General features: G+C 40.9%; 1 protein-coding gene across 4 annotated transcripts in view; it reads right to left on the minus strand.

Annotated features, from left to right (window-relative positions):
• The window catches only part of MEIS1 (Meis homeobox 1), a 142,061-nt gene that overhangs the window by 43,451 nt on the left and 84,542 nt on the right, over positions 1-14,068 (minus strand). The window lies entirely within an intron of this gene.

The raw sequence follows: 14,068 nt of genomic DNA on the forward strand, positions 1-14,068 counted from the left end.
TCAGGAGGAGAACAACATCTTCCTCTATTTCCAGATCTGCCCTCATTGTCCTCCACTGGCTCACACATACTGCTTTTGGTCTTCTCCAAAAGGCTAGGAAGCAATGCTATGCCACATTCTTTCTGTGAGATGCTATCCCATCAGCCTCTGTACTTGTATCCGTCTGCTGTGACCTTGTCCTTGAGCCTTGCCTCATTCATCAAATCCTCTATATTTTTATCTTCAAAGATTTCTCCTCTACTGCCTAGGTAATTAAGCTGCTCATGAACAAGTTGCAGTAAAAGATAACCGAATTTACTTTTTGTGAAAATGCTTCAAATCTCTTTACTTTTAATATTAAACGAAGAAAAGAAAGGGACCAGCATGGTGGCAAACAGCCTAATCCTCTGCCTTCTGGTACTGGCATTCCATATGAGCACCAGTTCTAGCTGCTCCACTTCTGATCAGCTCCTATGTATGATCTGGGAAGGTAGTGGAAGATGGCTCATGTTCTTGGGCCCCTACATTCATGTGGGAGACCCAGAAGACTCCTGGATTCAGAACAGCTCAGCTCTGGCCATTGTGGCCTATTGGGGCGTGAACCTGAGTGTGGAATATCTCTATCTCTCCCTCTTGTTCTCCATAACTCTAACTTTCCAAGTAAAATAAATAAATCCAAAAAAAAAAAAAAAGGAAAGGTTTTACTCTTGTTACCACCTCCTTCAGCTCCTGCCAAAACTTGCTTGAACCATTTGCGTAAGGACCTATCCATGCTTCCTTGACTGAATTCGCACATCTGCCCCTCATGACACAATTCTTTTCTCCTTTAAATGCCCAAAACAACTCTGTCAAAGGTCACTGATCCTAATCTTTTGCCAGAATATTCCCCTGTCCTTCAACTTCAGAAATTTCAGGGTCTGGTCCTTCTGTTTTGAAACCTTACTCATCATTTGGCTAATAAATATTGTCAGGCATCTTCAAAATGACTGTAAAGAGACAGAGATGAAAGTTCAAATCTTGTAGCATAGATAAGGAAGCAACCTTGAAACAGTCACTAGGATAACAAATTTCTCTCAGAGTCTTACCAAGATGCCATGGATCTGAAGGCAGGAGCCACTTTCTGTCTCCTGGGGAGGACCAGGAGTGGCATCCCATACATTAACAGTTGAGATAGGATGTGAAGGATGTAGAGGAAACTGTCAAGTAAAGAACGGGTCATGGACGTGATTTATCTCAGCAAAGGGAAAAGCAATGTGCAGGTGCACAGAGCACAGAACCAGGCAGTCCCTGTGGAGGGCTGTAAGCCTCAGGCTTGACTGCCATATTATGTGAAGACTGTATGAAAAGAACAAGAGAGGAGCCTGGGCACTCCGTGGGCCAATGTCAGGCTCAGAGTATCCCTAAAGGGCATGCCAGGGTTGTTTGGTTTGTATTCTATGAGTAATAGAGAGATAGCAAAGAATATTATGGACAGGAAGACTTGAGAAATTTTGCTTTAAGAAAACCACTTTAGGGGCCAGCATTGTGGTTCAACAGGCTAATCCTCTACCTTCAAGTGCCAGCATCCCAATATGGTCTGATTACTGTTCCAGCTGCTTCACTTTCTATCCAACTCCCTGATTATGGCCTGGGAAAGCCATGAAGAATGGCTCAAGTTCTTGTGACCCTGTACCCATGTGGGAGACCCAGAAGAAGTCCTTGACACTTGACTTTGGATTGGCTCAGCTTTGGTCATTGCAGCCATTTGGGGAGTGAACCAGCAGATGGAAGAGCTTTCTCTCTCTGTCTCTCCTTCTCTCTAAACATCTTTCAAATAAAAATAAATAAATCTTAAAAAAAAAAGAAAACACACTCTACTGGAGAAATGAAGAATGATGTGTAAAAGATCCACATGAGAGACAGGAAGGCTGATGAGAGAACTGAGGTGCTAGAAGACAGACCCTGCACTCTGCTAATGGGCAATGAGCCTACCTGGGAATTGACAATAGAGAGTGGTTTCCAACAGACACAGCTATCCATGAAGGGAGAAGAGGAAGGGGAAATCTTAGGGATAATAACTCTTGGGCTCTTGGCTGGAGTTGCTGTATGACGCCATGAACTGAGATGGGGATGACAGCATGGGGAGCTAACATGGGACCATGATGCACCCAAATGGAACGGATCCTTTAATTCTGCTACCATGCAATTCCCTTCTTTTCTTAGAATGTTAAAGTGGATGGGACTGGGTGGGACCCTCACAGATGAGTTCACCTTGTCTCTGCCTTTGGCAGAAGACCTCCTTGCCAATAAGCTGCATCCAAACTCTGCCCTTGATTTCCCTCACCTCATTTTTGTCTCAGTATCCTCTACATCCACGAGCCTGTGGACATCCCTAGTTTCTAATGGAAGTTTTATTTTCTTTCCATCCACTTTCTACGCTCGCCTAAGTTCAACCTTTAAACTGTTGACTTGTTTTCTGTCTTCCTCTCTCCACTTTTTCTACAAACTATACCACCCTTCAGATATGTTAGAGATCTCTTAATGTGCATGGTTCCTTACACATAATAGACCCTCAGAAAGCTTGGGAGGAAAAAAACTGCACTGATTCTATTTATATTATAATCCAAAGATTAAGGTAGATGTTGCCTCAAGTTTAGCTCTGATTTATTATGGGGGTTGGGGGAAATGAGTATTTTTGAAAGTTGTTTTTTCTTGCGTTGACTATATTAGCTATATTCCTACAAACCAAACAACACAAGATATAAAATATTCCCAGATAAGGATTCAGCAATTCTCCTACTGTCAACATAACTCCCCCTTATTCACACACACACACACACACACACACACACACACACACACACACACACACACTCCTACTGCAACACAAATGGCAGAAGTATAAAGACATCTAGGAATAGCACAGTCACTTTGCAGAGAACACACAGATCTAGGTGACCATAGGGTGGCCATGATCCTTCTGGAATAACTGTAGCAAAGAAAGGGTTCTACCAAGGTCTTGAGCACTTCTACCTCCATTCTCACCGGATATATTCAACTGTGTATACAAAGCAATTTCAGCAATAGTAACAAATGACCATTTTAAATATGAAGCTATGAAAATGGTGAGTTCTAAGAGGTAAAAAATTATGGCCTTAAATTTTCTTTCCAGTTCCTTTTTCAGGATTCCTGTTAGACCTTTAAGCTTCTCTGACCCACTTCCTTCACAGGCAGGTAAAATGGGGATAGCGTTTTAAAATTATTTATTTACTTGAGATATACAGAGGTCCCATTTACTGGATCACCCCTCAAATTACAGAAATGGTTGGAATAGGGTCGAACCAAAGCTGGTGGCTGAAACTCAATTCATGGGAATGAGGCTGCAACTACTTGTGCCATCTCTCAAGGTTCACATTAACAGAAAGCAGAGTCAGGAGCAAAGTCAGGATTCAAATCCAGGCACACCAATATGAGGCACAGACAACCCAAGAGACCTCTTAACCATGAGCATAAATGTTCACCCTGGGATATAATTTTTTAATAGATTTTATTAATTTTTATTGGCAAGGCAAGAACTAAAGAGTGAGGAAGGATTTTCCCATTGCTGGTTAACTCCCCAAATGGCCAAAACAGTCAGAGTTGGGCCAGTCCATAGCCAGGAGTTGGGAGCCTTTTACAGGTCTCCCACATGCTTACAGAGTCCCAATGACTTGGGCCATCCTCCATTGCTTTCCCATGCACAGGGAGCTGGATCAGATGTGGAGCAGCAGGGAGTCAAACTGGTGCCCATATTGGATTCTGGTGCCACAAGCTGAGGCTTAACCTGTTATGCCACCATGCCAGCAGGATACAATTTTTAATTGTAAGATCACTTTTAATTAACTGGTCAATAATGGTAAATGGTTAGCAATCTTTTTAAATGTGTTACTTCCTTGTGATATAAATATAAATAAATATATATGAATATATATACATACATCTGTTATTGCATGTATATACTTATGTCTTTTATTTCCCTTGGAAATGCACTCCCCCATTTACTCAGTCTCTCCTTCTTAAACACTCAGGGACAGATGTCACCTCTGGACCAGGAAGAATAACTCTCAGTCCTGGACACCTGTCATCTTGGAAAACATGATCTTTTTACTTCAAGGTGTGCGTCCCAGACTTCTAGGATCCATGGAGGGAAGCCAATGAATGGACATGACTACATGGCTTGCCCACCACTTCTCACGCATACAAATTCTTACTGCCAAAGGTACTTCAATCTAATCAGGGGAAAGAACAATATATTTATATGTAGTTTGGGTGATACCCTGATTTCCATTTTTTTTTTCGCAAACTAAAATTCAGGGTGTCATCATAAATTTTTTTGTGAAAATCCAGCATTCACTAAAATCACAATGAATTATGAATGCTTACACCAAAACAAAGACTAATCCGCAACAACATCAAATGTATGCCTTTCTCCCTAATTCTGCTGTTTGGGCCCAGGGCTTCCCTAAGAGAAAGCATACAGGGGCACACATACTGTATTTCAAATGGAGATTTTATGTAAGCTTATTTTTATAGTGATTCCAAGAGTAGCTGCTCTGCTTTTTATCTATGCAAACTGGAAGTAAAGCAGGCACCCTGCCAGCTCCCTGACAGCAGGCCAGGCCCGGGCTGCCATGGGTGACTCGCACAATGACATCTAAGGGGTCCAGAAAAGAACCCTGACTAATGGCTTTTGGAATCCTCATGACCTTTGATCCTCAATGACTTGGACCAAAATAAATGACCTAATTTCGAGAAACTACATATAGCATATGAACTCTAATGACTGAGAGAATTTATCTGCTAAACAGTGATGAATAGGTATGCACTATTTATCATAATTCCTTAGATCTTAGGCAAACTAAGAATGAATATGCTTTTCAGACATTCACTTCTGAAAAACAAATTCACTTTCCAGGATGCTGCAAAATGTGAGTAATAATGGCCATGGCAGATAAACTGCACAAAGCAGCACAAATACAAAAGGATTTCCTGGAACAGACATCAAGTTGGTGAGAAGCATGAGACACAAATGCATTTCTCACTCAGGCTATACATTGTGCCTGGAGTTAGTGATTTTGTTACTTTTTAGATTTATTTCTATTTTTTTTAATATTTATTTTATTGGAAAGTCAGATATACAGACAGGAGAACAGACAGAGAGGAAGATCTTCTGTCCACCGATTCACACCCCCAAGTGACCACATTGGCCAGAGCTGAGCCAATCCAAAGCCTAGCAGCAAAGTCCTTGCCTTGCACTTAATGGGATCCCATATGGAAGCCAGTTCCTATCCCAGCTTCTCCATTTCCCATCCAGCTTGCTCCCTGCTTGTGGCCTGGGAGAGACCAGGAAGAGGCTCCTGCATTTGTTACTTTTTAAAACCCAAATGATTTATTTATTTATATATTCATTTGAGAGGCAGAGACAGAGAAACAGAATTATCTGCTGGTTCACTCCTCAAATACCCACAGAGCACTAAAGCTAGAAGTCAGAACTCAATCCAAGTCTTCCACCTTGGTGGCAAGGATCCAATCACTTGAGCCATCACCATTTGCCTCCCAAGGTTTGTATGAGCAGGAGTGGAGCTGCGCATCCCAAGAGGTTTCTTAACTATGAAAGCCAGTGCCCTGCTCTCGTTTCATTCCTTTCTTACTGACCAAGGTTATTAGATCTATAGGGACAAGTGCAAGGATTTGGGAGCTAGAACAACACCGCACACGTGGCCTTCCCCCAAGAAATAACGTCCACTCTGCTTGTTGTCACCATAGTGCCGCAGTGGGGTGAGGAGAATGGCAAGGCTCTCAAAGGAATCTGCTTTGTTCCACCTTCAATGGACCTAGCCAGCTAAGTTCCAAGCAGCAGCATCCCAAGCCCAGAGCAGCAGTCCGCCTCTGTGCAAGCCTTGGCCAACCAGCAGCTTCAGGGCCATTGAAAGAGACTCAGTGAAGATATCTTAGTATTCAAAAAGTAGTTCTAATGTGCTGAAAAAATAGTAAAAGTTGGCAAAGTGTTTATGGTGGTGGGGGGAGGGGTGCAGATGCTTTAGTTCAAGTAGTGTGATGAAAATAATGGGTCAAGTTTCAAAATCAGAGACAAAAACTAAAGGGTAAAAATCAAAGATGGAGAAAATAACCAGCCTTAAGCTTAAAATCCGGCACCTTGCTTGGGTTCCTGAAATTTTGCGAGGAGCACCACAGCACTTCACAGGGATTATACAAATGCAGGGTCTTAGGCCCTAACCTTTTAAATCAAACTCTACATTTGAGAAAAAAATTCCCAGAAAATTTGAAGACCTGTGAAAGCTTAAGGATCATTACTTGAAAAGAAGCCAATCCCCACTCTACCCCCTAAAAAAATCCTTTCGTTTAACATAATTTCCATTCTTTTTTTTTTTTTTTGAGGCTAGGCTATTAAATTTTAAAGTTTCTGTTTATACTTTGGTCAAATCTCAAAATGTGTGCATTGTTCTCTCTCACGATACAAACCCAAGGGAAATCGGTAGATGCAAATACAATTCAGTATGCAAATAAAATTGAGAAAATATCTTGGTTTTGACAAACAATGATTCTATTTCATTCCATCGTATCAGCCCAGCAATGTTTGTCATCATCTGGTTTACCACAACATCACCTTGACATACTGACTTTCAAAACCCTGAGACTGGCCAGGCCCTGTCTGCTTTATCACATCAGAGGAGAAAGAAGCTGAGCAATTATCTTCTATATTCCATCAGCACAAGTAGGGAAACAAGACACTTCAAGCCAACCAACCTCTCTTTGTCTCCAACAAAATTCACTTTCTCTTCTGATAGTAATTTCAGTCCTCCATTTTGTTGAGGTTGTGAAAATCGGCCTTGGTTTCGGCTGCTTAAACCCATCTCATCTGGCCACTCCTCTACTCCTCCTGTTGCCAGTAGCCAATAAGCCAACATTATGCCTAAATTTCTGGATATGGGAACAAAACGGGCAAGGAAGGGAACCGGCTTTGGGTGGTTGTACCAACTGCCTTCTGATTTTCCAACGTCAACACCTACCCTGAGAATTTCAGAACTGTCCTTACATTCTACATGCTAAGATAGTCAACTTATGTGACATGCTACCCATGTTAGTGCAAAAGCAAAATATTGCACATGTAGCCCCGGATTTTAAACGGAATTACACTGCCACATTCAAATGCTATTTCACAGATCCTTCCAAAGGCACTGAGCATCTACTCCTTAATTAAATCTAATTTGGTTTCCACATAGAGGGCTAGCGAACATATTCACTTCACCATGCATGTCAGCTCAAAATATATCCCCTTCACCTTGCAACTACAGCCTTATGAAGATGTGTCCACGTGGGAACAAGCTCAAGTGTGATTTATGGGACAAGTGCAACAACTGAGCAACTAATCTTCCAGTGTAAATGTAACACATAAGAACAACCTGGCTGAGACATGGAAAGCCCACATATACTTAAAAATATTATTGTCTGTGATTTAATATAGCAGAATGTTTCTGAGCCTACAACTTCGCATGCAGAAGCAGCTTTTCAAGCATTAATACTTAAATGGGTCATAGACATCACATCTGTCATTCTGTCCTGAAGTCTATGAGGCAAAACCAAGACTATGCTGGCCTATTGATTTTTCTAGCATTTGCTTTAATTTACTTAACCATTGAGAAATCCATCAGTACATAAAGGGCAACTGTCCATTACTGCCTCATTTGCAGACATCCCTTCCCCTGGTTTTTGGTAAATATTTCCCTTAAATTGCTCTGTGTTTACAGTGTAAAAACGAATTAGGAAAATGCTCACACCTGTTTCTGTGCAGTAACTGCTGCACTGAGGTATATGTAACGTGCTTAAAGATAGAATAAATATCTAGACATTATTACATCTGTGTGCAAAGGGTGGTAAATTAGATCCTAATTACATTAACAGGGATTCTGCCTCCCAGCTTAAATTTTACATGAGCACTCTGCAAAAATCCGAAAGCTCTGCTGTGGTTTCTTTATGAGCTGGTGATTACAGCTACTTCCTATGCGGTCACTAAATATTCTGTTTACAAATAAATGAAGAAGCTTTGAGCCAACTTGCCAGAGTAATAATCTATTTTTTTTTCTCCCCTCCATCTTCCCAACGAACCCTTGCCACATATGCATGACAACAATCAGGAGCCCTGGTTTCATCTAATTACTCCATCACATAATTTCACAAATTGCCTTGTCACTGGGGAGCCAAGTGCAAAACACGCTCACAGTGGGATCTCAGGCAGCAGCTTTCATTTACTACTCATTCCTTGTTAAATTAAACACGAAAACACCAGTTGTGTGAAAGAAGTCAAAAAGAATGCTGCAAATGAGCCAGACAAGGGTATCTGCGATTTACCATTTCGCCAAGCACGTTGTTGGCAACAGGCACCTCCAACAGAAGGATCCCCTTGCCTGGCTCATTCTCATTTCAATGTAGCTGCTACATGGAGACCAGCACCAAAAGCCTACTAACAAATGGACTTCTCCCAACAGCAAACCTCATTATCGGCTGACAAGAAACACAAGCACAAGCGAAAAAGGCAAAAAACATGATATTCACAATCCCTCTGTGTTTTTGACCCTTTTGTCTGCCAGTCATTCTTGCCTCCAAACCTCTATCTGTTGATGGGTGACACCAAGCCCCTGGAAATTAGAAGCAGCATGCCATATTCCCATTCTGGTTAGAAAGAAGGAACCAATTCCACTCATCTTTAAAAGTTTTCAAACAGAAAGCTCATCGATCACGTTCATACAGTATTAGGTGTTTTCCTTTTAAGTGCTAATGCTTTGCATGTATCTGAAACATAACAAGATGAATGCTCACCCATCGCACGACGTATGTGGGTGGAAGAAAAAGGGTGTATGGCATGTGACATTACTAGAGGGAGTGAACCTGAGGTTATCCTTCCGGAAGCTGACATTTTTTATATCAACAACTAAACACAGCCACCGGTAATTAAAGGTACTGCTTTGGAGCTCAGGAGCCAGCAGGGTCAGGTACCATTTTACATCACAAACCAGTCCTTTTATGCATGCAGATTTGCAAGTGCTCTCTGCACAGGGAGAAGAAGACATTAGCAGCAGCTGTCTCTCAGCTTTTACACTGAAAATTCTATTCATACAGACAGGTGGAGTAATTTAAAAGCCAATGTGGTGCAATTTCGATGTGACTAATGTCACTGCCTACTAAAATGCCACCATTACCACTGTTTATGGAAACATTACTAGAATTAGATTTTATTCATAAGAATTTTAGGATTCTGGTTATTACTAGCTTTAAAATGATCAGACCTTGGTGTCACACCCCAGAGCGGCAGCTTAATTCTCCAGGGCTTAGCAGCCTTCTTGGCTGAGGAATGACAGTTGGATTGTAGTTTCAAGAGTCATCGGACCTGCATAAGCACTTTCTTCCATCTCCATAAAGCAAATTAAAGACACAGCTCTTTGGCATTGTGACCACGTGACAGGGGGAAAAAAAACTTCAAGGAGCTAAATTCTGTGTTAGGAGGTTTAGTCAAGATTTGCATGAAAAAGATTCTTCATTCCCACATCACTGTTCCTAACACACAGGGGTAAAGATTTACATATTTCTGTAAGAAGGAGGAGCAGTTAAACAATGCTTAGACCCAGAAATTCTAACAACACAGACATTATTAAGATGGCCATAAAATTTTAATAACTGTAGTTTTGCTTTTCTTATGGGGCAGATATATCTGGAGAAAGACTTCCAGTAGGAAGGAGCCATCTTCAACGCAGTGACTAACGACCATCAGCTTGCATGACGGAATTTTTATGCCGAACCCTCTGGCTCCGATTTTTTATTGAAAAAATATACTAATAAGCTAGCTTGTGCAGTGAGATTATAATTCCTCAGAACGCTCACAAGATGATTTGATTTGCTCTGCCCTCGAAAGGCAGCTTGGCAGAAAGCACGCGAGTGGACATTCCAGGCAGGAGGTCCCAGTTCAAGCTCAGTCCCTAGCTTTTGACCCTGAGGGGAATCATTAACTTCCCTCGGCTCTGTAGTGGTCATGCTGTCCACCTCACCAGATGATCGCAAGCATCCAGGTGACATGAAAATGTTAAACCACGAGCATCACAGAAAAACATGTTGCCAATTGTGCTATCCCTTTGGACAAATTATTATTACTACTATTATTGTTATTATTACTATTATAAGATTCAGTTCCCAAAAGGAAAGAATGATCTGATGTCAGAAGAGCTAACCAACTAATAGATCAAGTTTTTTAAAACATAACAAGCAGTTGGCGTTATGTTGTCACAGGTAAACCTGCTGCTTAAAGCACCAGAATCTCATATCCCGACTTCCCTACTTCTGATTCAGCTCTCTGCTAATGTGCCTTGGGAAAGCGATAGATAGGGGAGACCCAGAGCAGGCTCCTGGTTCCTGGCTTCACACTAGCTCAGCTCCAGCTGTTGTGCTCATTTGGGGAATGAACTAGCAATTGCAGGATCTCTCTCTTGCACTCTCTCTGTGTGTAATTCCACCTTTCACACAGATATAAATCTTCAAAAATAATTTTTTTTAAATGACAAAAGTAGGGCCTGACATGGTGGCCTAGTGGCTAAATCCTCACTTTGCATGCAATCAGATAACATATGGGACCAGCTCATGTCCTGGCTGCTTCACTTCCCATCCAGCTCCCTGCTTGTGGTCTGGGAAAGCAGTGGAGAACAGCCCAAAGCCTTGGGACGCTGCACCCATGTGGAAGACTCAGAAGAAGTTATAGGCTCCTGGCTTCAGATGAGCTCAACTCTGGCCATTGCAGCCACTTGGGGAGTAAACTAACAGATAGAAGATCTTTTTATCTGTCTCTCCTTTTCTCTGTAAATCTGCCTTTCCAATAAAAAATAAATCTTAAAGAAAATCTGTAACATTTTAAAAATGACAAAAGTAATATCATGTAGACAGGAGATCATTGTATTTCTTTTTAAAAATGAAATCAAGTCATTTTTGCTATTCCTCCCCATGAAGTTTAGAAAGTGACTTTAAGTACTGCATAAGAGTCATTCTTAAACTTGTATAAATGGCAATAGAAATTATTTTGTGATCTTTCTGAGTGTGCATGTTAATGAACAATACCTTCTGGCCTCTGGACATCTCAAGAACTTTCTGGAATCCCAAATACTCAGATCATTGCTATCAGGGGACAAATGAGAGCCCTCAGGGTTGCAGGAATGCCACAACAATGTCAAGAGAAAGATAAATAAAAACTGATCACAGGATCGAGAAAATGAGAGACACAGAATCCAGAAGACTCAATTTAAATATTCTGATCAAAAATGAGAAGCTCATTCAAGAGTTCAAAGAATTTAAGGAAGCAGTAAAGCAAATCAAGGCTGGTATATCAGAAATTAAGAACACATTAGAGCAAATTAAAAGTACAGTGGGGAGTCTCCAAAATAGAATGAAGCAAGCAGAAGAAAGAATTTCAGAATTGGAAGATATCTCCCGTCACCAGGGGGAAGCAAACAAAAAGTTGGAAGCAGAGCTGGATCAGACCAAAATAAATATTCAAGAATTGAAAGACACTATTAAGAGGCCAAATATAAGAGTTATGGGAGTCCCGGAAGGTGCAGAAAGAGAAGCTGAGTTTGCAAACGTATTTAATGAAATAATCAAGGAAAATTTCCCTAACCTGGAGAAAGAATTGGGAAACAAGATCCAGGAGGGGCACAGAACTCCCAACAGGCTTGATCAAAAGCGATCTTCACCATGACATATAATCAAGTTCTCTTCAATTTAGCATAAGGAAAAGATCCTTAAATGTGCACGTGAAAAAAAATCAATTGACATATAAAGGAATGCCAATTAAGCTCACAGGAGATCTCTCACAGGAAACTCTACAGGCAAGAAGAGAATGGAGAGACATATTCCAGATCCTAAAAGAAAAAAATTGTCGGCCTAGGATAACATACTCCGCAAAGCTTTCTTTGTTCTTTGAAAATGAAATAAAATTCTTCCACAGTAAAGAAAAGCTAAAAGAATTTGCCTCTTCCAAACCTGCCCTACAAATGATACTTCAAGATGTTCTCTTGACAGAGAAGAGGAATAGCACCTACCAAAACCTGAAAAGCAACAGTATTTGTAAACTTTGAAGTTCTGAAATGCATATTTTTAGCCTGACTGTCAAGATACTTGTATCACACAGAGTGACTGGGTTCCACTCTTAACTGCGTTCCTTTCTCCAACTTGTTGCAAGTGCAGACCCTGGCAAACAGCAATGAAGGCTCGGGGAACTGGGTTCCTGCCATCCCCACATAGGAGACCTGGATATATCCCCAGGTCCTAGCTCCATTGCCATCCCAGGCCGAGCTGGAGAGTGAGGCATAAACAGCAAGGAAGCATATTCCCTCCCTCCCGCTCTCCCAATCTCTCTTACTCTTGTTTTAGTTAATATATAATATCCTTTTTTTTCCCTTAAGAGTTAACACCAACAGAATATTCAAATCCAAGTAGCCACCAAAAATCTCTACTTCAAAATAGTTCAGCTAACATAAAGTCAAGTCATCTGTATCTCCTTTAAATAGCAACTAACTTCAGATGGTCACATTTACAACATCAAATTGTTTCAAGCTCTAACTTTTTTTTGTAATAGAACAATACATTTTATGCTCACTGGACTAAAATGTACTGAGGAAATGTGCTTTGTAATCACACACACACACACAAACACACACACACACACACACACACACACACACACACACACACAGCTCTAAAATGCTGTAACAATGTGTGGTACAATCCTTTCAGCTATTCTGCTCCCTGAGAGGTTCCGCTGGCTCACCCAGAACAAGGTGACTCATCTAGGTTCTGGACAGCTCTTGCCTGCCCCTGATATACCAAAGTGAGTATCAAGCCCACAAAGCAAACTAACTTCACCAGGCTTAGGACATTGTAAGCAGAAGGGTGTGTAACCCCGAAACACCAGCACACCAGTCAGGAGTCATCATTTTGATGTGCAGCCACATCATCTCTGTCACTGCCATCTGGAAACATTACTACCTGATGGCACTCGGTCTACTGTAGGTCAACCTGGGCCATGGCCAAGAGGGATCGCTGGCCTAAATAAGAGATTTTTGCAACTTGCAGCCCACCCACCCCCATGTGGATGTCTCTGCCATGGACTTGAATCAGCAGAAACAGAAAAATTATAGCGCCAAACATGGCTATGTGGGGAATTAAAATTCACAAATATGCAATATTTTGCTTCACTGGGAAGGTGGAGTTCCCTAGGTACTTGCACTACAGAAAAATGAACACACACAAGCATATAGGAATATTCACACTTTACTAAGGAGACTGAGCTAGTGTGTGGATGTTTTCAGTTAAGTCAAATATACGGTATGTAGAGTCACTTCTGCTGGCAAAACAACCAACCGATCAAACCAATCTAAAGTTAAAAAAAAAAAAATGGAATCCTTCCTAAAACATATGCATCTGAGTTTCCCTTGGTCACACCTTCATATTTTAAAAAAACTGTACCTTCACTTAGAATATTAATCATCAAGAAATAGTGAAAAATATAAAATCCCCATGAGTTGAAGTGAGTTGGTTTTTAAAAACACGCATATACACATGTATGCATTGATCCATTTTAATCTGAAAATAAATTGAGAATGGGCATTTCATTGATTGAATTTGATATTTTGTCTTAAAAAAACATATTGCCACTAATTGAGGAATAAAGACATGCTATTGATATACGCTTTGAAGTACAAACGGCTGGCTAGAGTTCAAATAGTCATGTACATCAGCAACCACCAACTTAATAAGTTGTGCTTACGCAGGCACTTTTGTTTTGAACTAATCCTTTATTTAATTATCCCGATTAAGAGTATATTAGAAAACCAAATTACCGTGTATTTTTATCTTAGCCTTGGAAACAAAAGAAAAAATTTAGAATAATATGACAAACTGCCAACCAGACTCTACAGAAGTCCCTTGCAGAATGCACCACCATCAGTGAATGGAGTAAGTACTTACTCGAGTGTAAAACTCACTCTCCCTCACTTGAAATTAACATAGAGCC

This window comes from Ochotona curzoniae, unplaced genomic scaffold (assembly GCF_017591425.1).
Source record: "Ochotona curzoniae isolate NIBS_2020 unplaced genomic scaffold, NIBS_Ocur_1.0 contig_883, whole genome shotgun sequence".
Taxonomy (NCBI): domain Eukaryota; kingdom Metazoa; phylum Chordata; class Mammalia; order Lagomorpha; family Ochotonidae; genus Ochotona; species Ochotona curzoniae.